Raw genomic sequence first — 26,223 nt, 5'->3', positions numbered from 1 at the left:
ATAGTATGGCCAGAGGGCTTGCTTGTGAGTGTAGGTGGCATTGCGGTGAGGGCGGAAGCTGACTGGAGTCTCAAGCCTGTGATCTTCCACCCCAAGTAACACCATGAAGTCCTTCCACTTGACAGAAAGCAACTTGCCATTCGTCATCCAAGTCAGAGTCATGTCCTCATCAGTCCCTAGATGGACAGTGGCATAGAATTGAGCCACTATATCTGCATCAAAGTCCTTGTTGAACTGCATGATTCTGAGAATGTTCAGCTGAGAGCACATATGAAGGGCTTCACCAAAGTACGCAGGATCCTTCTCCATAAAGTCTGTGTCATTGGAGCACATCAACATAGAGATTCTTCTTGGCCTTGATCACATCAAAGAAGATGGCAAACTAAAAGCGGTTCCAGAACGGACGGTTGACCAAAGTGGGTTCTTCGTCTTCCATTTAGGGGTTGCGGCGATGCCTTGCCCAAAACTCCTTGGCATTCATTTCAGGCACAGTTTTTCCCTTCGGCTTTGGCTTGACGGTAGACTTCTTCTTGAGTTGAGGTGGAGGTGGACCACTTGAGGAAGCACCCACTGGCGATGGTGGAGCACTAGAGGAACCACCCGCTAACTCAGATGTGCGGTGGCGCTTTGACGTTACACGACCGGGGTTGACACGGCGGGCTTGCTGCTCAGGATGTTCATCACCTGGAACCAAACACAAGAACACACGAAACAACCAGAAAGAACGAGCATAAGCCAACAAACACAACAAACGAGATCAGGAAATGGCAGAAACATGACGGAACTGGGCAGACAGCGGTAGTACCGTGACCCGGAAGCGGCAGTACCGCCCGAGCGGTAGTACCACACCACTGCGAGTGGTAGTACCGCTCAAGACGGGGAAACAGCGGTTTCTTCTGCCGTGGTCAAACCCGGCACTACCAGTCTGCCAAATTCAAAAATACTCCTACCAATCACTAATCCAAATAGTCTAGTTGCCTTCTCCAACCTACTCAAGCCTAGATTTAGCCAAAAATCGAGAGATGCAACCACTATTGCCCCTAAGACACTAGATCTGAAGTCTAGACAAAAAGAGAGGAGGAACGGGGGCAATACCGGCATCTATGGCAAGAGGACAAGGTGGGGATCGACTCCACCGAAGGAAATGGAGAGGGACGGCCCAGAGACGACGGCTCGCCGGAGCCCTCCTGCAGCGAGGCGATGCTGGAGAGACGAAGAGGAACGAGGGAGCGGAGTGAATGGGTATGGGGGAGATGAAACCTCCCCCTGCCCTGATATAACCCCCTGGTCCCGCCCCTCAGCGGTAGTACCGCGCTGGTGGGTGGTAGTACCGCTTATCAACATAAGCGGTAGTGTCGCGCACCACCAGCGGTAGTACCGCCCAGCAAGGCTCAACAACTAGACAACAAATGGCTTTGCTCAAAAATAAGAGAAAACCAACGGCAAGAAGAGGAGATAAAACTCGGCAGCAAGAACCCTAGCAAGGGGACAAGAAACACACCTCTTCAAGAGAGGGCGGTGGCCGAGGCCACCTATGTTTGAGTTAAGAGGTATGGAGCCGCGAAGATTTTAACCTTGGGCCCATGACCAAAACTCGTCCTTGAACCACAAGTACCATAAAAATGGTTAATGTGAAAGACTTGATCAATTTATGCATAATGGGGGAGGGAGAGTTCATTGAGAGAACAACACTCCCCCTATGTCCATGCTTACACCTAAACTAGACAACAAGTTGAATGTGGTGGGATGTGCATGGGTTCAAGAAACATTGCTCGAATCAATGATATTTAGCTCATGCCTTAACTCGTGAAATCTTGCTTCATCCAAGGGCTTCGTGAAAATATCTGCAAGGTTATCATGAGTGTTGACATACTTGAGCTCGATCTCCCCTCGCCTAATGTGATCCCGGATGAAGTGATACCGAATCTCAATATGCTTCGTCTTGAAATGTTGCACCGGGTTGAGAGAAATCTTGATGGCACTTTCATTGTCACACCAAAGAGGCACTTTGTCACAAATGACACCGTACTCCTTTAAAGTTTGCCTCATCCATAAGAGTTGTGCACAACAACTACCGGCCGCCACATACTCCGCTTCGGTGGACGAGAGAGACACACAACTTTGCTTCTTGGAAGACCAACTCACCAAAGAGCAACCAAGAAATTGGCACCCTCCAGAAGTGGACTTCCTATCCACTCTGTCTCCTGCCCAATCAGAATCCGTATATCCTTCAAGCTTGAAGTTTGCTCCTCTTGGGTACCATAAGCCAAAGTTTGGGGTATGAGCCAAATATCGAAAGATTCGCTTGACCGCCACAAAGTGGCTTTCCTTCGGTGCGGCTTGAAACCGTGCACATATTCCCACACTCAACATGATATCCGGTCTAGATGCACAAAGGTAAAGCAAGGAGCCAATCATGGAGTGATATACCTTTCGATCCACCGCTTTACCATTGGGATCAATGTCAAGTTGGCACTTGGTAGGCATTGGAGTAGAAGCCGACTAGACATCACTTAGCTTGAATCTTTTTAGCATGTCTTGAGTGTATTTGGCTTGGTTGATGAAGGTAGCTTCTCTTCTTTGCTTGATATCGAAACCAAGGAAGAACTTCAACTCTCCCATCAAAGACATCTTGAACTTAGAGGTCATGAGAGTGGCAAATTCCTCATCGAAAGCTTTGTTAGGGGAACCAAATATAATATCATCAACATATAGTTGTCACACAAACAACTCCCCTTTGACCTTCTTAGTAAAAAGAGTGGGATCGATTTGCCCAAGCTCAAATCCACGATCTTGCAACAACTCGGTAAGGTGGTCATACCACGCACGTGGGGCTTGCTTAAGGCCATAGAGCGCCTTATCAAGTTGATACACATGATCGGGAAGGTAGGGATCCTCAAACCCGGGGGGTTGCTTGACATAAACCAACTCATTAATAGGACCATTAAGAAAAGCACTCTTTACATCCATTTGTTGTAACTTAAAGTTGTGATGGGAAGCATAAACAATCAACAAACGAATGGATTCAAGGTGAGCAAAGGGAGCAAAGGTTTCACCATAGTCGATACCCTCGACTTGGGAGTAGCCTTGTGCTACCAATCTTGCCTTGTTGCGAATGATGGTCCCATGAGCATCTTGCTTGTTCTTGAATATCCACTTGGTTCCAATGACATTGTGGTTCCCCGATGGCCTTGGCACCAACCTCCACACCTTGTTGTACTTGAAGTTGTTGAGTTCTTCATGCATGGCATTGAGCCAATCCGGATCTTCGAGCGCCTCATAGACCTTTTGGGGTTCAACACAAGAGACAAACGCGTGATGTTCACAATAGTTTGCTAATTGTCTATGAGTGCTTACCCCCTTTCTTAGGCTTCCAACCACATTCTCCATGAGATGACCTTTGGTGGTGAGCTTGGAAGCAATCTTCACGGCACGACGCTCTAATTACTCCTCGGATGTGGAAGGAGGAGGGTCAACTTGATTATCTTGAGCGTCGTCTTGAGCTTGTTCTAGATCTTGAGCTTGTTCTAGATCTTGAGCTTGCTCTTGATCTTGAACTTGCTCGAGGGGGAGAACTTGACCTTGGGCATAATTTGGTGGTTCACCACCATCTTGAGGTTGATCTTGCCCTTGGTCTTGTTCACGAGGTTGAGGGCCTTCACTTTGTTCTTCGGAAGTGTGTGGGTCTTGGGTTGGTGATGGCTCCACTTGAGTGGAGCATTGTCCTTCTCCTTCGGCTACAAGGGGTTCCTCGATGGGTAGGATATGGCCCACACCCATTCTTCTTATGGCTTGGGGAGGAATTTCATCACCTACATCACAAGTACCACTTTGCTCCACTTGGGAGCCATTATTTTTGTCAAACTCCACGTTACACGTCTCCTCAATGAGTCCCGTGGACTTGTTGAGGACACGGTAAGCATGAGAGTTTGTAGCATAACCAACAAATATGCCCTCATAAGCTCTAGCCTCAAATTTAGACAAGCGAACACCTTTCTTGAGAATGAAACACTTACACCCGAACACCCGGAAGTACTTGAGGCTGGGCTTGTTACCGGTAAGTATTTCATAAGGAGTCTTGTTCAAGCCTTTGTGGAGATAGTGCTGATTGGATGCATGACATGTTGTGTTGATGGCTTCAGCCAAAAGTTGTATGGAGACTTGAACTCCGCCATCATGGTCCTTGCCGCATCCATCAACGCCCGGTTCTTCCTCTCTGTGACACCATTTTGTTGAGGGGTATATGGTGCAGCATATTGATGCTTGATCCCCTCATCACTAAGAAACTCATCCAAGGTGTAGTTCTTGAACTCGGTGCCATTGTCACTTCTTATTGTCAAGATCTTTGCATCATGTTGACGTTGAGCTTCATTTGCAAAGTCGATGACGGTTTGTTGAGATTCACTCTTCCTCTTGAAGAAATATACCCAAGTGTATCTTGAATAATCATCTACAATCACCAAGCAATACTTTCTACCCCCAAGACTATCAAAGGATGTAGGCCCAAAGAGATCCATGTGAAGTAGCTCCAAGGGTCTCTTCGAGTAGATGATAGTCGTGGGAGGGTGAGCCTTCTCGTGAAGCTTTCCTTCGATACAAGCACTGCAAGCACGATCTTTGGCAAAACTAACATTCGTTAGTCCACGAACATGGTCCCCCTTGAGAAGACTTTGCAAAGATCTCATATTGACGTGGGCTAAACGGCGATGCCAAAGCCATCCCACGTCAACTTTGGCCATTAGGCATGTCGCGGTCTTAGTGGGTCGCTTTGAAAAGTTAATCAGATAGAGACCATTCTCGACATGCCCAACAAAGGCTACTTTAAGAGTCTTGCTCCACAAGAGGGCCACGGTATCAATATCAAAGAAAGTGGCAAAGCCCATGAGTGCAAGTTGACAAACGGAAAGTAGATTGAACGCAAGGGACTCAACAAGCATGACTTTCTCGATCGTTAGATCATGAGAAATGACAACCTTGCCAAGACCCAATACCTTAGAAGACGAGGCATCACCCCACTCGACATTGGTGGGCATAGATGGGATCTTGTGCACGTCCACCACCAAGTCCTTGCTTCCGGTCATATGATTTGTTGCTCCACTATCGAGCAACCATGATCCCCCACCGGAAGCAAGCACCTACAAGAGATCAATGCTTGGTTTTAGGTACCCATTTAGTAATGGGTCCTTTGATGTTAGTAACAAGGGTCTTAGGAACCCAAATAGACCATTCAATGTACTCATAACGAGAGCCAACAAATTTAGCAAAAACATGTCCATCACTAGCACGGCACAACACATAAGAAGGGTTAAAGTCGCCGGCTTTGTTGGAAGCGGTGGCTTTGCCCTTTTTGACATCACCACCCTTCACATTGTTCTTCTTCTCCTTAGGAGCACCCTCTCCCTCCTTCACAAAAGTTTGCTGGTCGTTTGGTCTTGTCGTTCTTCTTCTTGTTCTTGGACTTGGGTGCGAACTCAACTCCCTCCTTGGACACAACTTCCTTTTGATTGCTCAAAAGGTCGTTGAGGTTATTCTCACCTTGTATACATGTCAAAAGGCCTTTCTCGAGTTGCTCCTTCAACTTGGCATTCTCCTCCACAAGATGCACATGCTCACAACATGGGTTAGTGGCATTTGCATTATCAATTAATACCATATGAGGAAAGGTGGCCTTTTCTTTGGTTAGCTTAACTTGGAGTTGATCATGAGACTCCTTGAGACTAGCATGAGCACCCTTCAAGACCTTGTGGGCCTTGTCGAGTAAATCAAACTCCTCCTTGAGTCTAGCATGGTCAATGCCAAGTTTAGCCTTCTCGGAAGTTAGCACACGAGACACAACAAGAGCATGATCAAGATCTTTCTTTAACTTAGCATGGTCATCGTTGTGTGACTCCTCAAGAGCCAAATGATGCCCACGCTCTTCCTCAGGAGCATTAGAGAGGTCCGATATCTCATCGGCATAGTCACGACTATGACCTTCCATCCTAGAGATGGTTTCTTCATGAGCCTCGATCATGTCATTGGCTTCACCAAGTTGTTCCAAGAGAGCAACAAAGTGCTTCTTGGATTTACCCTTGAGCTTACCCGTAAAAGATTCAAATTCATTCACTTCCTCATTAGACCCCTCACTTTCATCAATGCCATCCGTCAATGAGGGATTAGTAATGATAGTGGTTTTGATGTTGGGGGTTACCTTGTTGGTGGCTTTAGCCATGAGACACTTGCCGGTGATGTTCTCATTGGGTGAGTAGAAGAGGGACACCCGTGGAGTTGTGGCAATGGCAACGGAGGCCATGGCCATGGCTTCACTATCTTCATCATCATCGTCATCCTCATGGTATTCTTCTTGAACCACCAACCCTCGAGTACGAGTCTTTTTGGTGAAGTTGTTCTTCTTGGGGAAGGACTTGGCTTTGTCCTTTCAGATGAGCTTGCCACCATTGTCTTCCCACTTCTCGTCAGGGCAATCCACAACAAAATGGCTCACATTACAACAATTGTAACATGTTCTCACACGTTGCTTGCCCTTGAACCCACTTGAGTTGTTCTTGTTGAAGTTGGGCCTTGCATTCTTCTTGATCCAAAATTGCCTTGAAGCAAGAGCCATGTGCTCATAATAATCATATTTTGTATCTTCAGGGTTGCTACCTCAGCTTCCTCTTCTTCCTCTTCTTCCATAATAACCTTGGCCTTCAAGGCAAGGTTGGGCTTCTTTACACTTTGAGAGCGTGATACGTCTCCAATGTATATATAATTTTTTATTGTTCCATGCTATTATATTACCCCTTTGGATGTTTATGGACTTTATTTTACACATTTATATCATTTTTGGGACTAACCTACTAACCGGAGGCCCAGCCCATATTGCTGTTTTTTTGTCCATTTCAGTATTTCGAAGAAAAGGAATATCAAACGGAGTCCAAACAGAATGAAACCTTTGGGAGCATGATTTTTGGAATGAACGTGATCCAGAGGACTTGGAGTGCAAGTCAAGAAGCAATCGAGGCGGCCAGGAGATAGGAGGGCGCGCTCACCCCTCCTAGGAGCGCCCCCTATCTCCTGGGCCCCTCGAGTGGCCACCGACGTACTTCTTCCTCCTATATATACCCACGTACCCCGAAAACATCCAGGGAGCCAACGAAAAACAATTTCCACCACCGTAACCTTCTGTATCCGCGAGATCCCATCTTGGAGCCTTCGCCGGCGCTCCGCCGAAGGAGGAATCGACCATGGAGGGCTTCTACATCAACACCATAGCCCTTCCGATGAGTTGTGAGTAGTTTACCACAGACCTTCGGGTCCATAGTTATTAGCTAGATGGCTTATTCTCTCTTTTTGGATCTCAATACCATGTTCTCCCCCTCTCTTGTGGAGATCTATTTGACGTAACTCTTTTTGCGGTGTGTTTGTTGAGATCCGATGAATTGTGGGTTTATGATCAAGTTTATCTATGAGAAATATTTGAATCTCCTCTGAATTCTTTTATGTATGATTGAGTTATCTTTACAAGTCTCTTCGAATTATCAGTTTGGTTTGGCCTACTAGATTGATCTTTCTTCCATGGGAGAAGTGCTTAGCTTTGGGTTCAATCTTGCGGTGTCCTTACCCAGTGACAGAAAGGGTTGCAAGGCATGTATTTTATTGTTGTATTGTTGCCATCCAGGATAAAAATATGGGGTTTATATCATATTGCTTGAGTTTATACCTCTACATCATGTCATCTTTCTTAATGCGTTACTCTGTTCTTATGAACTTAATACTCTAGATGCATGTTGGGTAGCGGTCGATGTGTGGAGTAATAGTAGTAGATGCAGGCAGGAGTCGGTCTACTTCTCACGGACATGATGCCTATATACATGATCATGCCTAGGTAATCTCATAATTATTCGCTTTTCTATCAATTGCTCGACAGTAATTTGTTCACCCACCGTAATACTTATGCTATCTTGAGAGAAGCCACTAGTGAAACCTATGGCCCCCGGGTCTATCTTTTATCATATAAGCTTTCAATCTACTTTTATTTGCATCTTTAATTTTCGCATATATATTATAAAATACCAAAAATATATTTATCTTATCACACTATCTCTATTAGATCTCACTTTCGCAAGTGGCCGTGAAGGGATTGACAACTGATACGTCCATTTTGCATCATGCTTTCATATCAATATTTATTGCATTATGGGTTGTTATTACACATTATATCTCAATACTTATGGCTATTCTCTCTTATTTTACAAGGTTTACCATGAAGAGGGGGAATGCCGGTAGCTGGAATTCTAGCTGGAAAAGGAGCAAACGTTGGAAACATATTCTGCACAGCTCCAAAAGTCTTGAAACTCCACGAGACAACTTTTTGGATTTAATAAGAATTTCTAAGCAAAAGAAATAGGCCTGGGGGCCCACACCCTGTCCAGGAGACAGGGGGCGCCCCCCCCCCCCTATAGGGCGCGCTCCCCTATCTCCTGGGCCCCCTGGTGGGCCTCCGGCGTCCATCTTCTGCTATATCATCACTTTTACCGTGGAAAAAATCGTGGGCAAGCTTACGGGACGAAACTCCGCCGCCACGAGGCGGATCCTTGGCGGAATCAATCTAGGGCTCTGGCAGAGCTGTTCTGTCGGGGACACTTCCCTCCGGGAGGGGGAAATCATCACCAACGTCATCACCAACGATCCTCTCATCGGGAGGGGGTCAATCTCCATCAACATCTTCACCAGCACCATCTCCTCTCAAAACCCTAGTTCATCTCTTGTATCCAATCTTGTATCAAAACCACAAATTGGTACCTGTGGGTTGCTAGTAGTGTTGATTACTCCTTGTAGTTGATGCTAATTGGTTTACTTGGTGGAAGATCATATGTTCAGATCCTTTATGCATATTATTACTCCTCTGATTATGAACATGAATATGCTTTGTGAGTAGTTATGTTTGTTCCTGAGGACATGGGTGAAGTCTTGCTATTAGTAGTCATGTGAATTTGGTATTCGTTCGATATTTTGATGAGATGTATGTTGTCTTTTCCTCTAGTGGTGTTATGTGAACGTCGACTACATGACACTTCACCATTATTTGGGCCTAGAGGAAGGCATGGGGAAGTAATAAGTAGATGATGGGTTGCTAGAGTGACAGAAGCTTAAGCCCTAGTTTATGTGTTGCTTTGTTAGGGGCTGATATGGATCCATATGTTTAATGATGTGGTTAGGTTTACCTTAATACTTCTTATTGTAGTTGCGGATGCTTGCAATAGGTGTTAATCATAAGTGGGATGCTTGTCCAAGTTAGGGCAGTACCCAAGTACCGGTCCACCCACATATCAAATTATCGAAGTACTGAACGTGAATCTTATGAACATGATGAAAACTAGCTTGACGATAATTCCCAATGTGTCCTCGAGAGCTCCTTCCTTATTATTAGAAATTGTCCAGGCTTATCCTTTGCTACATAAAGGATTGGGCCACCTTGCTGCACTTTATTTACTTTATTTACTTGTTGCTCGTTACTATTTATCCTATCACAAAACTATCTATTACCTACAATTTCAGTGCTTGCAGAGAAAGCCTTACTGAAATTCGCTTATCATTTCCTTCTGCTCCTCGTTGGGTTCGACACTCTTACTTATCGAAAGGACTACGATAGATCCCCTACACTTGTGGGTCATCAAGACTCTTTTCTGGCACCGTTGCCGGGGAGTGTAGCGCTTTTGGTGAGTGGAACTTGGTAAGGAAACATTTATATAGTGTGCTGAAATTTTCTGTTACTTGTCATTATGGAAACTAATCCTTTGAGGGGATTGTTTGGGGTATCTTCACCCCAACCAGAAGAGCAAAGAGATGCTCCTCAACCTACTGAACTTTATGAAAGTATTCACTTTGATATTCCTTCGGGTATGATAGAAAAACTGCTAGCTAATCCATTTGCAGGAGACGGAACATTGCATCCCGATTTACACCTTATCTTTGTGGATGAAGTTTGTGGATTATTTAAGCTCGCAGGTGTTCCCGAAGATGTTGTCAAAAGGAAGGTCTTCCCTTTATCTTTGAAGGGAGATGCATTTACATGGTATAGGCTATGTGATGATACGGTATCTTGGAATTATAAGCGATTGAAGTTGGAATTTCACCAGAAGTTCTATCCTATGCATCTTGTTCATCGTGATCGTAATTACATATATAATTTCTGGCCTCGCCAAGGAGAAAGCATCGCTCAAGCTTGGGGGAGGCTTAAGTCAATGTTATATTCATGCCCCAATCATGAGCTCTCCCGGGAAATGATTATTCAGAACTTTTATGCTCGGCTTTCTCTTGATAATCGCAACCTGCTCGATACTTCTTGTACTGGTTCTTTTATGATGAAGACTATTGAATTCAGATGGGATTTATTGGAAAGAATTAAACGCAACTCTAAAGATTCGGAACTCGACGACGGTAAGGAGTCAGGTATGACACCTAAGTTCGATTGTGTTAAATCTTTTATGGATACCGATGCTTTTCGTGGATTTAGCTCTAAGTATGGACTTGATTCTAAGATAGTAGCTACTTTATGAGAATCTTTTGCTACTCACGTTGATCTCCCTAAAGAGAAGTGGTTTAAATATAATCCTCCTGTTGAAGTGAAAGTAGTTGCACCTATTACAGTCGAAGAAAAGACTATTACCTATAGTGATCCTATTGTTCCTACTGCTTATGTTGAAAAACCTCCTTTTCCTGTTAGAATTAAGGATCATGCTAAAGCTTCGACTGTTGTTCCTAAGAGTAATACTAGGACTTATACACCTCCTGAGCAAATTAATGTTGAACCTAGTATTGCTATGGTTAAAGATCTCTTGGATGAGGACTTAGATGGGCATGTTATTTCTTTCTTAGGTGAGACTGCTAATATTGCTAGACCTGATACTAAGACATGTAGACCTATCATAGGCATGCCTGTTATTTCTGTTAAAATAGGAGATCATTGTTATCATGGCTTATGTGATATGAGTGCTAGTGCTAGTGCGATACCTTATGATCTTTATAAAGAAATTATGCACGACACTGCACCCGTTGAATTAGAAGACATTGATGTTACTATTAAGCTTGCTAATAGGGATACCATTAAACCTATTGGGATTGTTAGAGATGTTGAAGTTTTGTGTGGGAAGGTTAAATACCCTGCTGATTTTCTTGTTCTTGGTTCCCCACAAGATGATTTTGTCTCATTATTTTTGGTAGACCTTTCTTGAATACTGCTAGTGCTAAGATTAATTGTGAAAAGAATATTGTTACTGTTGGCATAGATGGTATGTCTCATGAGTTTAATTTTGCTAAGTTTAGTAGACAACCTCGTGAAAGGGAACCACCTAGTAAGGATGAGATTATTGGTCTTGCTTCCGTTGTTGTTCCTCCAACTGATCGGTTAGAACAATATTTGCTAGACCATGAAAACGATATGTTTATGAAGGAAAGGGAAGAACTAGATGAAGTGTTCCTTAAATAGGAACCTAAGCTGAAACATAACATTCCCGTTGAAATTCTTGGGGATCCTCCTCCACCCAAGGGTGATCCCGTGTTTGAACTTAAACCATTACCTAATAATCTTAAGTATGCTTATCTTGATGAAAAAGAAATATATCCTGTTATTATTAGTGCTAACCTTTCAGAGAAAGAAGAAGAAAGATTATTGAAAACTCTGAAGAAGCACCGAGCTGCTATTGGATATACTCTGGATGATCTTAAGGGCATTAGTCCCACATTATGTCAACACAAAATTTCAGTGGAGAAAGATGCCAAACCAGTTAGAGATTCTCAAAGATGATTAAATCCCAAGATGAAGGAAGTGGTAAGAAAGGAGATACTAAAGCTCCTTGAGGCAGGTATTATTTATCCCGTTGCTGATAGTGAATGGGTAAGCCCTGTCCATTGTGTTCCAAAAAAGGGAGGTATTACCGTCGTCCCTAATGATAAAGATGAATTGATCCCGCAAAGAATTATTACAGGTTATAGGATGGTAATTGATTTCTGTAAGTTAAATAAAGCTACTAAGAAAGATCATTACCCTTTACCTTTTATTGATCAAATGCTAGAAAGACTATCCAAACACACACATTTTTTGCTTTCTAGATGGTTATTTTGGCTTCTCTCAGATACCTGTGTCAGCGAAGGATCAATCTAAAACTACTTTTACTTGCCCTTTTGGTACTTTTGCTTATAGACGTATGCCTTTTGGTTTATGTAATGCACCTGCTACCTTTCAAAGATGCATGATGGCTATATTCTCTGATTTTTGTGAAAAGATTTGTGAGGTATTCATGGATGACTTCTCAGTCTATGGATCCTCCTTTGATGATTGTTTGAGCAACCTTGATCGAGTTTTGTAGAGATGCGAAGACACTAGTCTCGTCCTGAATTGGGAAAAGTGTCACTTTATGGTTAATGAAGGCATTGTCTTGGGGCACAAGATCTCCGAGAGAGGTATTGAAGTTGATAAATATAAAGTTGATGCTATTGAAAAGATGTCATGTCCCAAGGATATAAAAGGTATAAGAAGTTTCCTTGGTCACGCCGGTTTTTATAGGAGGTTCATTAAGGACTTTTCTAAAATCTCTAGGCCTCTGACTAATTTATTACAAAAAGATATTCCTTTTGACTTTGATGATGATTGTGTAGAAGCGTTTGAAGTACTTAAGAAAGCTTTGATCACTGCACCTATTGTTCAGCCACCTGATTGGAATTTACCTTTTGAAATTATGTGTGATGCTAGTGATTATGATGTAGGTGATGTTTTAGGGCAAATAGTCGATAAGAAATTGAATGTTATCCAGTATGCTAGTAAGACTCTTGATACTGCCCAGAAAAATTATGCTACTACTGAAAAAGAGTTCTTAGCAGTTGTGTTTGCATGTGATAAGTTTAGACCTTATATTGTTGATTCCGAAGTTACTATTCCCACTGATCATGCTGCTATTAAATATCTTATGGAAACGAAAGATGCTAAGCCTAGACTCATTAGATGGGTCCTCTTGCTCCAAGAATTTGACTTGCATATTATTGATAGAAAGGGAGCTGAGAACCCCGTTGCTGATGACTTGTCTAGGTTAGAGAATGTTCTTGATGACCCACTTCCTATTAATGATAGCTTTCCTGATGAACAATTAGCGGTCGTCAATGCTTCTCGTATTCCTCCTTGGTATGCTGATTATGCTAATTACATTGTTGCTAAATATATACCGCCTAGTTTCACATACCAGCAAAACAAAATGTTCTTTTATGATTTAAGACATTACTTCTGGGATGATCCACACCTTTATAAAGAAGGAGTAGATGGTGTTATTAGACGTTGTGTGCCTGAGCATGAACAGGAACAGATTCTACGCAAGTGCCACTCTGAATCTTATGGAGGACACCACACTGGAGATAGAACTGCACACAAGGTACTACAATCTGGTTTTTATTGGCCTACTCTCTTCAAAGATGCTAGTAAGTTTGTCTTGTCTTGTGATGAATGTCAAAGAATAGGTAACATTAGTAGACGTCAAGAAATGCCTATGAATAATTCTCTTGTTATTGAACCATTTGATGTTTGGGGCTTTGATTATATGGGACCTTTTCCTGCCTCTAATGGTTATACACATATTTTAGTTGTTGTTGATTACGTTACTAAGTGGGTAGAAGCTATTCCAACTAGTAGTGCTGATCATAACACTTCTATTAAAATGCTTAAAGAAGTTATTTTCCGAGGTTTGGAGTCCCTAGATATCTTATGACTGATGGTGGTTCACATTTTATTCATGGTGCTTTCCGTAAGATGCTTGCTAAGTATGATGTCAATCATAGAATAGCATCTCCTTATCATCCGCAGTCTAGTGGTCAAGTAGAATTGAGCAATAGAGAGCTCAAATTAATTTTGCAAAAGACTGTCAATAGATCTAGAAAGAATTGGTCCAAAAAACTTGATGATGCATTATGGGCCTATAGAACTGCATACAAAAATCCTATGGGTATGTCTCCTTATAAGATGGTTTACGGAAAAGCATGTCATTTACCTCTTGAACTTGAACATAAAGCATATTGGGCTATTAAAGAGCTCAATTATGACTTCAAACTTGCTGGTGAGAAGAGGTTGTTTGATATTAGCTCACTTGATGAATGGAGAACCCAAGCCTATGAGAATGCCAAGCTTTTCAAAGAAAAAGTCAAACGCTGGCATGATAAGAGGATACAAAAGCGTGAGTTTAACGTATGAGATTATGTGTTATTATTCAACTCTCGTTTAAGATTTTTTGCAGGAAAACTTCTCTCAAAATGGGAAGGTCCCTACATTATCGAGGAGGTCTACCGTTCTGGTGCTATAAAAATCAACGACTTCGAAAGCACAAATCCGAGGGTGGTAAACGGTCAAAGAATTAAACATTATATTTCAGGTAATCCTATCAATGTTGAAACTAATATTATTGAAACTGTAACCCCTGAGGAATACATAAGGGACACTTTTCAGAATGTTCCAGACTCCGAAAAGGTATAGGTATGTGGTACGGTAAGTAAACCGACTACAAAACAGCTCTAATGGCAATTTCTATCAGTTTTGGATTATTTAATAATTTTAGGAAGAAAGAAGTAGTTCGAAAGGGACACGAGGCTCCCACGAGAGTGGAGGGCGCCCCCCCCCCCCCTGTAGGGCATGCCCCCTGTCTCGTGGGCACCTCATGTGCCTCCCGGACTCCGTTTTCTTGTATGTTACGTATTTTGGTCGGTAAAAATTCATTATATATACTCCCGAAGGTTTTGACCACCGTATCACGCAAATATCTTTTGTTTTTGTTTCGAGCTGTTTCAGTTGCAGATTTAGAGCACCATGACTTCACCCTCCTCCAACAATGAAGACAAGGATGCTTGGCTTTTGAAGATAGAGCTGAAAAGAGTAGAACCAGAAGAGATCAACAAGGATGAAGGGATCAAGAAAGCCATGGAGGTCGAAGCTCCGGCGGTGAAAGAAGAAGATATCCCTCAACCTTTACCTAACCTCTTTTACTCCAATAGAGATTGAAGCATTCAAGATGATTGATTTAGCTCGCATATAGAATAAGTATCTCACAAAGGAGAATATTCTGTTGAAGAATCATATTGTTGGGCTTAAGGGCATTATCCGCAAGTTGGAGGAACTTTTATGCTCAATGTGCGATTACCCACCGTCATCATCACCACCTCCATCACCTCCGAGGACATAATCACTTGGGTATGGGCACTCCCCTTGGCAAGTGCCAAGCTTGGGGGAGGTGCCCCGGTATCGTATCACCATCACACTCCTATCTTTACCGTTTTATTTAGTTTGATCCTTTTTAGTAGTATCTTGATCTAGTAGTTTGAAGTTTTGATATCAAGTAGTTTTGAGTTTTGCATTGTGATCTCTTTATGTAATCGAGTCCGTGTGCTATCTATAATAAAGATTAGTGTTGAGTCAAGGGCTTTGCTATGTTGCTATGATCTTGAGAAAGTAGAAAGAATAATGGAGTTCATATTGATCTTATGGATAGTGATAACTTCACACATAGAAAGTATGAGGCATAAAAATTGTTGAGAGTTGATGAACGTAGCCTTGGTAATCGTTGCAATTAATAGGAAGTGATAAGGAAAGAGGGGTTCACATATAAATATATTATCTTGGACACCTTTTATAATTGGGAGCACTCATTAAGTATGACATGCTAAAAGAGTTGACGTTGGACAAGGAAGACAACGTAATGGTCTATGTTTTCCGACATCTCAGTTAAAGTATATTGTCATTGACCTTCTAAACATGTTGAGCTTGCCTTTCCCCCTCATGCTAGCCAAATTCCTTGCACCAAGTAGAGATACTACTTGTGCTTCCAAATATCCTTAAACCCAGTTTTGCCATGAGAGTCCACCATACCTACCTATGGATTGAGTAAGATCCTTCAAGTAAGTTGTCATCGGTGCAAGCAATAAAAATTGCTCTCTAATTATGTATGATTTATTAGTGCGGAGAAAATAAGCTTTGTATGAACTTGTTGTGGAAGTAATAAAAGCGACGGACTGCATAATAAAGGTCCACATACAAGGGGCAATATAAAGTGATGTTCTTTTGCATTAAGATTTCATGCATCAACCCTAAACGCGCATGACAACCTCTGCTTCACTCTGCGAAGGGCCTATCTTTTACTTTATGTTTTTACTTTATGCTTGAGTCAAGGTGATCCTCACCTTTCCCTTTTTCATTTTATCCTTTGGCAAGCTCTTCGTGTTTGAAAGATCATGATATATATATCCAATTGGCTGTAAGTTAGCATGGGCTATTATTGTTGACATCACCTAAAGGTGAATACGTTGGGAGGTAACACAATAAGCCCCTATCTTTCTCAGTGTCCGGCTGAAACTCAATAACCACAAGTATTGCGTGAGTGTTAGCAATTATAGAAGACTACATGATAGTTGAGTATGTGAACTTGCTGAAAAGCTCTATTGTTGACTCTTTCTGATGTTAAGATAAATTGCAATTGCTTCAATGACTGAGATTATAGTTTATTAGTTCCCAATGAAGTTTTTGAACCATACTTGACATTGTGAATTGCTTGTTACTTGAGCATAGGAAATCATATGACAAAATCTATATATGTTGCTGTTATTAGAATGATCATGATGCCCTCATGTCCGTATTTTATTTTTATCGACACCTCTATCTCTAAACATGTGGACATATTTTTCGATTTCGGCTTCCGCTTGAGGACAAGCGAGGTCTAAGCTTGGGGGAGTTGATACGTCCATTTTGCATCATGCTTTCATATCAATATTTATTGCATTATAGGCTATTATTACACATTATATCTCAATACTTATGGCTATTCTCTCTTGTTTTACAAGGTTTACCATGAAGAGGGGGAATGTCGGCAGCTGGAATTCTGGCTGGAAAAGGAGCAAACATTGGAAACCTATTCTGCACAGCTCCAAAAGTCCTGAAACTCCACGAAACAACTTTTTGGATTTAATAAGAATTTCTGAGCAAAAGAAATAGGCCAGGGGGCTCACACCCTATCCAGGAGACAGGGGGCGCCCCCCCCCCCTATAGGGCGCGCCCCCCTATCTCCTGGCCCCTGGTGGGCCTCCGGCGTCCATCTTCTGCTATATCATCACTTTTACCCTAGAAAAATCATGGGCAAGCTTACGGGACGAAACTCCGCCGCCACGAGGCAGAACCTTGGCGAAATCAATCTAGGGCTCTGGCAAAGCTGTTCTGCCGGGGACACTTCCCTCCGGGAGGGAGAAATCATCACCAACATCATCAACAACGATCCTCTCATCGGGAGGGGGTCAATCTCCATCAACATCTTCACCAGCACCATCTCCTCTCAAAACCCTAGTTCATCTCTTGTATCCAATCTTGTATCAAAACCACAAATTGGTACCTGTGGGTTGCTAGTAGTGTTGATTACTCCTTGTAGTTGATGCTAATTGGTTTACTTGGTGGAAGATCATATGTTCAGATCCTTTATGCATATTATTACTCCTATGATTATGAACATGATTATGCTTTGTGAGTAGTTACGTTTGTTCCTGAAGACATGGGTGAAGTCTTGCTATTAGTAGTCATGTAAATTTGGTATTCGTTCGATATTTTGATGAGATGTATGTTGTCTTTTCCTCTGGTGGTGTTATGTGAACGTTGACTACATGACACTTCACCATTATTTGGGCCTAGAGGAAGGCATGGGGAAGTAATAAGTAGATGATGGGTTGCTAGAGTGACAGAAGCTTAAGCCCTAGTTTATGCGTTGCTTTGTTAGGGGCTGATATGGATCCATATGTTTAATGATGTGGTTAGGTTTACCTTAATACTTCTTATTGTAGTTGCGGATGCTTGCAATAGGGGTTAATCATAAGTGGGATGCTTGTCCAAGTTAGGGCGGTACCCAAGTACCGGTCCACCCACATATCAAATTATCAAAGTACTGAACGTGAATCTTAAGAACGTGATGAAAACTAGCTTGACGATAATTCCCAATGTGTCCTCGGGAGCTCCTTCCTCGTTATTAGAAATTGTGCAGGCTTATCCTTTGCTACATAAAGGATTGGGCCACCTTGCTGCACTTTATTTACTTTATTTACTTGTTGCTCGTTGTCGGTGTCAAAACCGGCGGATCTCGGATAGGGGGTCCCGAACTGTGCATCTAGGCGGATGGTAACAGGAGACAAGGGACACGATGTTTTGCCCAGGTTCGGGCCCTCTTGATGGAGGTAAAACCCTACGTCCTGCTTGATTAATATTGATGATGTGTGTTACAAGAGTGGATCTACCACGAGATCAAGGAGGCTAAACCCTAGAAGCTAGCCTATGGTATGATTGTTGTTCATCCTATGGACTAAAGTCATCCGGTTTATATAGACACCGAAGAGGGCTAGGGTTACACAAATTCGGTTACAATGGTAGTAGATCTACATATCCGTATCGCCAAGCTTGCCTTCCACGCCAAGGAAAGTCCCATCCGGACACGGGACGAAGTCTTCAATCTTGTATCTTCATAGTCTTGGAGTCCGGCCGACCATGATAGTTCGGCTATCCGGACACCCCCTAGTCTGGGACTCCCTCAGTAGCCCCCGAACCAGGCTTCAGCGACGACGAGTCCGGCGCGTATATTGTCTTCGGCGTTGCAAGGCGGGTTCTCCTTCAAACTTCATGTTCCTGTCGAATAGTGTCCGGCTTCCTTATAAATGTTGTGCTCCTTGGCTTCTGCACCCAATAATGGCCTTCTTCCACGTGTCGTATGAATGCGAAAGGCTGGGGTATTTTTACATTTTACCCCCTAGCCGTGCGAATGAGCCGCCGATAAGAGAGGCAAGGATCTAGATCCAGCTCACACCATCCTCCATCCGCAAGTTCTCATCGAAGCGCCTCTGACAAAAATCCATTCCATCATGGATAGTCGACGCGGGTCCTCCTCTCGCGCTCCCAGCCCTAAGCCAGGAGATTGGGGGAGATGCTCAGTTCCACACAGCGAGCTAGTGGCGCTCCAAACCGAGGGATATCTTCCCCCAGCTTTCATGGTCCCAGTTCGAGCCGGACTGGCCACCTTTAGGGGTGGAAAGCAGGCGGAGAGCGTCCCCAACCCTTCCAAAGGAGAGCGGGTATGCTTTGTCCCTTATCTAATAAGGGGACTCGGATTTCCCATACATCCGTTTCTCCGGGAGCTCCTGGAGTTCTACGGACTCCAGCTTCACCACCTCACGGCTGCCTCCATTTTGCACATCGCGGGCTTCGTAGCTCTTTGCGAGCTGTTCTTGGGCATCGAGCCCCATTACGCACTGTGGAAGAGATTGTTTTGCCTCGTACCCCGTTCTCACGAGGGGTCGATATATCAAGTGGGCGGAGCCGAAATATGGCGCATTGCCGGGACCGGATATCTATCCGGCACCCCAAAGAAGGCATCCGAAGACTGGCCTTCGGAATGGTTTTACATGGAGGACGCCCCTCTGCCGGATCCAGTTCGGATCGGCCTCCCGAAGTTCAGCAATGCTCCCTTGAAGAAACGCCTGAGTTGGCACCCGCGGAGCCCTCAACGGGAAGATGATGGGAGCATCCATTATCTGATGGGCCGGATTAGGTTACTGGCCCACTCTGGATTGACCATGATTGGAATCATGGCCACGTGCATTATGCGAGGGGTGCAGCCACTCCAATATAGGGGCCACCCTATGTGGGATTTCAACGGGGAAGATGACGCCACCCGTCATGGCCGCAGAGGGCCAGGCTCGGCAGCCGATCTGGCAAAGATCCTGTCCGGCTTGTACAAGGGGGAGGAGGAGGACTTCCTCCGCATGAATCCATTGAATGGATTCTCCATGAATAACCCTCGGAGCTGGGTAAGCGGATGTTCATCTACCCGATCCATACTTTCAAAGTCAAGTATCTTACTCTGTGATTTCGACACAGGAGCTGCGCCGGGACGTGGAGGGTATACAAAGCCTAACTCCACAGCTCGAGGATCCGGAATGATCCCTTGATCCGGCCTCCGAAGAGGATCTGGACATAAAGGTGGAGCTGATTGACGGGGTGTTCCACCAACTTAGCATGGACAATGCTCTAGTCGCCATTACGGCTGACTACCCCGGTTTGTTTCCGGCCTCCCAGGTGATTATGACCGAGGACTTAATACCATCATTTGATTCATGCTCAATTCCGACCATCTTATACTGATGGTGCATCGCAGGAGGTGCCTTTAAGGTGGGAAGCCGAACCCGCGGCGGCTGACCAACAAGGGTCAGTTCGGCCCAGCAGGCGGAAGAGGAGTGCGACGCGAACTGAAACGTTGCCGCAACGGTATAGAGCACCGCTATTTTTAAGGGAAGGATCCCTAGGAGGTATATTAATGCTCATAACTTTTCCAGAAAGAGCGCTCACCGGACAGTGTCCGGAGAGGTTGCCAATCAAGCCTCCGCCAGCCATGCTCCAACGCATGGTCCGGAAGGGGAGGCGAATACAAGGCATGAGCCGGATGCTCCTCCGACGGAGGATGCCGACAGGCTATCCGCCACCCGGTCTGAGGTGGAGAGCGCCATGAATCATAGGCGTCGCCGAACAGTTCTTCGTGATGCATGTTTCTCCCCGGAGGCGTTAAATGCCTTTGATGCGGGAAACGCGCACCTCCGTGCCGCTCAAGATGGGTTAACCAGAGCCATGGAGCAGTATGTGAAAGACATACGGGTAAGTAATTTTAATAGTTATATATGCCAGTAGCCCCCGAGACTTAAAATAGTTAAAATAACTGATTTAAGGATCATTTATTATGCAGGATCTTATGGAGAAGAATACCCACCTGTCCCAGGAGCTCCAAGAGTGCAAGGCCCAACTTGAGGCCGCACTGGCCGCCACAGGGGGAGCCACAGAGACCCCCGCTGGTAAGACGTACTTCGAAAAGATAAGTAATTAACAAAGTGCAGCGTGTGCGTAAATCTGACAATAATATTGCAGAGGGCGCCGGACTAGATCTGGACAAGCAACAGCTACTGCGTCAGCTAAAGGCCGGCGAGAGGGTGCTTATGAAGGTGCAGCAGGAGAGGAACAAGCTCCAAGATGCCCACATCCAGCTAGGAGAAGAGCTGAAAGATGTTCGGGCCCAGCTGTCTGGCTCCGTGAAGGAGAATCAGCGGCTTCGTCGCGGCATTTATAGTAAGTGCTTGAGCAAATTCCTTTGAAAAGAAGAATTCGGCGAGGAAGTCGATTGACAGGAATGTGTCTTTAGGTGTGCTCACAGGTCGCCCTGCGGAGGAAATGCCCGGTTCAACGGGTGACCAACTTCCCGAGCTGGTGCAACTGCTCGAACGTGTTCGGCAAGCGATGAGTGGTGTCGTTCAGGCTATATGGCCTTCCATCTCCCTACCCGAGGGCCTTGGAGGGCTTGCTGAGAAGCTTCAGGGAGCACGGCGACGCCTCCGTTTGTGGAAGATATCGGCCTGCCGTCAAGGCGCCAGGGAGGCCTGGGCCATGGTGAAGACGCGGTACCCGAAGGCTGACCCAAACCACATGGCCGAGGTCGGACCTGCGGGGCCTGATGGGAAGGAGATCCCTGTGAGCTTGATGTACGGCCAAGTAGAACTGGCCGCGAAATATTCCCAACAGGACTATAAATTAGACAGCCTGTTAGATGGGATTGAAGAGGGGTACAATCAGTCAGTTTGACGATGTAATTTGAAATGACATGTAAAATGCCTTCTAGCCGGATTGTAAATCGTTTGTCTTTGCGGACCTTTTCGCTTCAACCTCGGGACCCAACAGTCCGGAGTGTGTCCGAATACCCTTACGGTTATAGAAGAACCGGGGCATGCGTGGAGAAAAGGCGTCGGGGTCATAATTGCTTTATCAGACAAGTGCCCAACTAGCTATGTTATATTACAGTGGTTAGTAAGAAACATCTTCCAGGGAGAATAGTTCCATTAAGAGTTCCTTTCCCTGGGAGGCATGCCCTAAAGTGCATGTCCGGACTGCGAAAATAGCAGAAAAACCATCTGGGGGCAAATAAATAAGTAAGTAATAAATCATCTTTCAAGTCACCGACCGAATATTCTCTTAAGAACGCTAGCTTTCGGCTTCACCCAGTCTGAGGTACACATCCGGCTGACCCAGTAGTAACAATCGCAGAGGTGCTCCCTTTACCTCCTAGCCGAACAATCGGGAACGTAGGGGTAAGCACAGGAGCGAGGCAACCCAGCTTGGCCAAAACTTAAGTCATATCGATGCATATAATGGTGAATAAAAGGTACATGCGGAAGTATGACACATGTGTTGGGCATGAAGCCCGTATAAATAAGCTTCTGTTAAAGAAGCCCCCAGGTATAATGAGTGCTAGGAGCACATCAAGTGTGTGCGAACAATGCGCAAATCAGCCTAGAAAAGGTATTGAAAAAAAAGTGGGAAGAAGGAGGGGGACAAGAGACAGTGAAAATGTAAAAAGGTGAATGGAGGAGTGAGACGAACTCTGAGTCCGGCGTTAGGCGTAGAATCTTCGGAGACGGGTTGTGTTCCATGGGTTCGGCACGAGTCGGTTGTCAGATGCGTTACATAGACGGTATGCTCCGCCGGTCAGGACTTGGTCGATGATGAAGGGACCTTCCCACTTGGGCTTAAGTTTGTCCTTTTTCTTTTCTGGCAGGCGTAGAACAAGTTCTCCAACATTGTAAGTTTTGGCCCGTACTTCTCTGCTTTGATATCTTCGAGCCTGCTGCTGATAAAATGCGGAACGAGCTTTTGCCACGTCCCGCTCCTCCTCTAAGGCGTCCAAACTATCCTGCCGATCCAACTCGGCTTCTCTTTCTTCATACATGCGCACGCGAGGTGAGTCATGAATTATATCGCAGGGCAGAACTGCCTCTGCGCCGTATACCATGAAAAATGGTGTGAATCCGGTAGCTCAGTTTGGCGTGGTCCGCAGCCCCCAGAGTACGGAGTCGAGCTCCTCTACCCAGTGCGTGTTAGATTCCTTGAGGGACCACACTAGTCTGGGTCTGATGCCGCTCATGATTAGACCATTTGCTCACTCGACTTGACCGTTAGTTTGGGGGTGATAGACTGAAGCGTAGTCGAGCTTGATGCCCATGTTTTTGCACCAGAGTTTAACCTCGTCGGCCGTGAAATTCGTGACGTTATCAGTGATGATGTTGTGGGGGACGCCAAAATGGTGTACTACCCCGGATATGAAGTCTATCACAGGTCCGGATTCTGCCATTTTAACCGGCTTGGCCTCAATCCATTTGGTGAATTTGTCCACCATGACCAATAAGTATTTGTGCTTGTGGGTTGCCCCTTTAAGGGGTCCAACCATGTCAAGCCCCCAGACCGCGAACGGCTAGGTGATGGGTATAGTTTTGAGGGCGGTGGGTGGCATGTGGCTCTGATTAGCAAAGAGCTGGCAATCGACGCATCGTTGGACTAAGTCCTGAGCATCTGCCCGGGCTGTTGGCCAATAAAATCATGTACGGAAGGCCTTGCCTACAAGGGCCCGGGCTGCAGCGTGGTGCCCGCCGAGTCCGGCGTGAATTTCAGCCAGGAGATTTCGCCCTTCCTCTTTGGAGATACACCTTTGAAGGACTCCGGTTGTGCTTTTCTTATAAAGTTCTCCCTCATGGACCTTGTAGGCTTTAGATCGCCAACTATGCAGCAGGCCTCATTTTGATCTTCGGGAAGTTCCTGCCTGATTAGGTAGGATAGGAATGGTTCCGTCCACGGGGCGATTACTGTCATTATTTCGTGGGCTGAAGGTGTTATTTCATTGGCTGAGCCGCCGATTGTGTCAGAATTGTCTGAGTTAGGTGCTGCAGCTGGTTCCGGATTGTTATTTCCGGACTCCTCTTCCCATAATACGGATGGCTTAAAGAGCCATTCCAGGAAGATGTTTGGAGGGACAGCGTTGCATTTTGCGCCGATGCGTGCCAACACGTCTGCTGCCTGGTTGTTATCCCGGGCTACATGGTGGAATTCGAGTCCTTCGAACCGAGCTGACATTTTTAGGACGGCATTGCGGTAAGCTGCCATTTTTGGATCTTTGGCGTCAAAGTCTCCGTTTACTTGGGATATTGCGAGGTTTGAATCCCCGCGCACCTCTAGGCGTTGAATTCCCATGGAGATTGCCATCCGAAGGACGTGTAGAAGGGCCTCATATTCAGCTGCGTTGTTGGAGTCCATGTACATTATTTGAAGTACATATTGGACTGTGTCTCCAGTTGGGGACGTCAAGACAATGCCAGCCCCCAAGCCAGCCAACATTTTGGATCCGTAGAAATGCATGATCCAATTGGAGTACGCGCCGTACTCTTTAGGGAGTTTGGCTTCGGTCCATTCGGCGACGAAGTCAGCCAGAACTTGCGATTTTATAGCTCGTCGTGGTTTGTAGGTTATGTCAAATGGTAAGAGCTCAATGGCCCATTTTGCAATCCTGCCCGTTGCATCGCGATTGTTTATAATATCGTTGAGAGGTACTTCGGAGGCCACCATTATGGAACACTCTTGAAAGTAGTATCGCAGCTTCCGGGATGCCATGAACACCGCATATGCTATCTTTTGATAATGTGGGTACCGGGACTTGCATGGAGTTAAGACAGTGGATACGTAGTACACTGGTTTTTGAAGAGGGAATCTGTGCCCTTATGTTTCTCGTTCGATGATGAGTACCGCGCTGACAACTTGATGTGTTGCTGCGATATATAATAACATAGGTTCGCCCAGGTTGGGCGCGGCCAGGACCGGATTTGTTGCCAGTATGGCCTTGATTTCTTCGAGTCCGGCCGTGGCGGCATCCATCCATTTGAAGTGTTCGGTGCGCCGGAGGAGGCGATAGAGGGGCAGAGCCTTTTCTCCCAAACAGGAGATGAAGCGGCTTAGAGCCGCTACGCACCCAGTTAGTTTTTGTATTTGCTAGAGGTCTTTTGGGATATCCAATTGTGACAGAGCTCGGATCTTGGCTGGGTTTGCTTCAATTCCTCTACCGGATACAATGAAGCCCAACAGCTTTCCGGCTAGTACTCCGAAGACACATTTTTCCGGGTTGAGCTTAATGTCATATGCTCGGAGGTTGTCAAATGTCACCCTCAAGTCGTCTACTAGAGTTTCGACGTGTTTGGTCTTGACAACCACATCGTCTACGTATGTCTCTACTGTTTTGCCTATCTAGGTAGCCAGACATGTCTGAATCATGCGCTAATATGTTGCGCCGGCGTTTTTGAGTCCGAAGGGCATTGTGTTGAAGCAGAATGGCCCATATGGAGTAATGAATGCCGTTGCGGCCTGGTCTTTTTCTGCCATCTTGATTTGATGGTATCCGGAGTATGCATCGAGGAAGCACAATGAATCATGCCCTGCGGTAGCATCAATGATTTGGTCGATGCGAGGGAGAGGGAAAGGGTCCTTTGGACAGGCCTTGTTAAGGTCTTTGAAATCGACGCAGAGGCGCTAGGATTTGTCCTTTTTTGGTACCAATACTAGGTTGGCTAGCCAGTCCGGATGTTTGATATCTCTGATGAATCCGGCTTCTAAGAGCTTGGCTAGCTCCTCTCCCATTGCCTGTCTTTTGGGTTCGGAAACTCGCCGAAGAGCTTGCTTGACTGGCTTGAATCCTTTTAGGATATTTAGGCTGTGTTCTGCCAGCCTGCGTGGGATTCCTGGCATGTCTGAAGGGTGCCAGGCAAAAATGTCCCAATTTTCCCGGAGGAATTCTCGTAGTGCGGCTTCTACATCAGGATTTAATTGTGCCCCAATGGATGCCGTCTTTGTGGGGTCCGTTGGATGGACCTGAAATTTGACTATTTTGTCTGCTGGTTTAAAAGAGGTGGACTTGGATCTCTTGTCGAGTATCACATCGTCCCTATCCACCGTGGAGCGCAGCGCAGTTTGTTCCTCTGCCGCTAGGGCTTCGGATAATGCCTCTAGGGCCAGTGCGGCTGTCTTATTTTAAGCGCGGAGTGCTGTATCTGGATCACTAGCGAGAGTGATTATTCCATTGGGTCCGGGCATTTTCAGCTTCATGTACCCATAATGGGGTATAGCTTGGAAGATTATGAATGCCTCTCGCCCTAACAAAGCGTGATATCCGCTGCCGAATGGGGCCACTTGGAACGTGACCTCTTCGGACCTGTAATTGTCCGGTGAGCTGAACACTACATCTAGTGTGACTTTTCCTGTGCAGCGTACTTCTCGACTAGGGATTATTCCCCTGAAGGTTGTGCTGCTTCGCTCAACGTGGCTCCAGTCAATTT

This window comes from Triticum aestivum, chromosome 6B (assembly GCF_018294505.1).
Source record: "Triticum aestivum cultivar Chinese Spring chromosome 6B, IWGSC CS RefSeq v2.1, whole genome shotgun sequence".
Taxonomy (NCBI): domain Eukaryota; kingdom Viridiplantae; phylum Streptophyta; class Magnoliopsida; order Poales; family Poaceae; genus Triticum; species Triticum aestivum.
Note: the sequence above shows the minus strand (reverse complement) of the source record.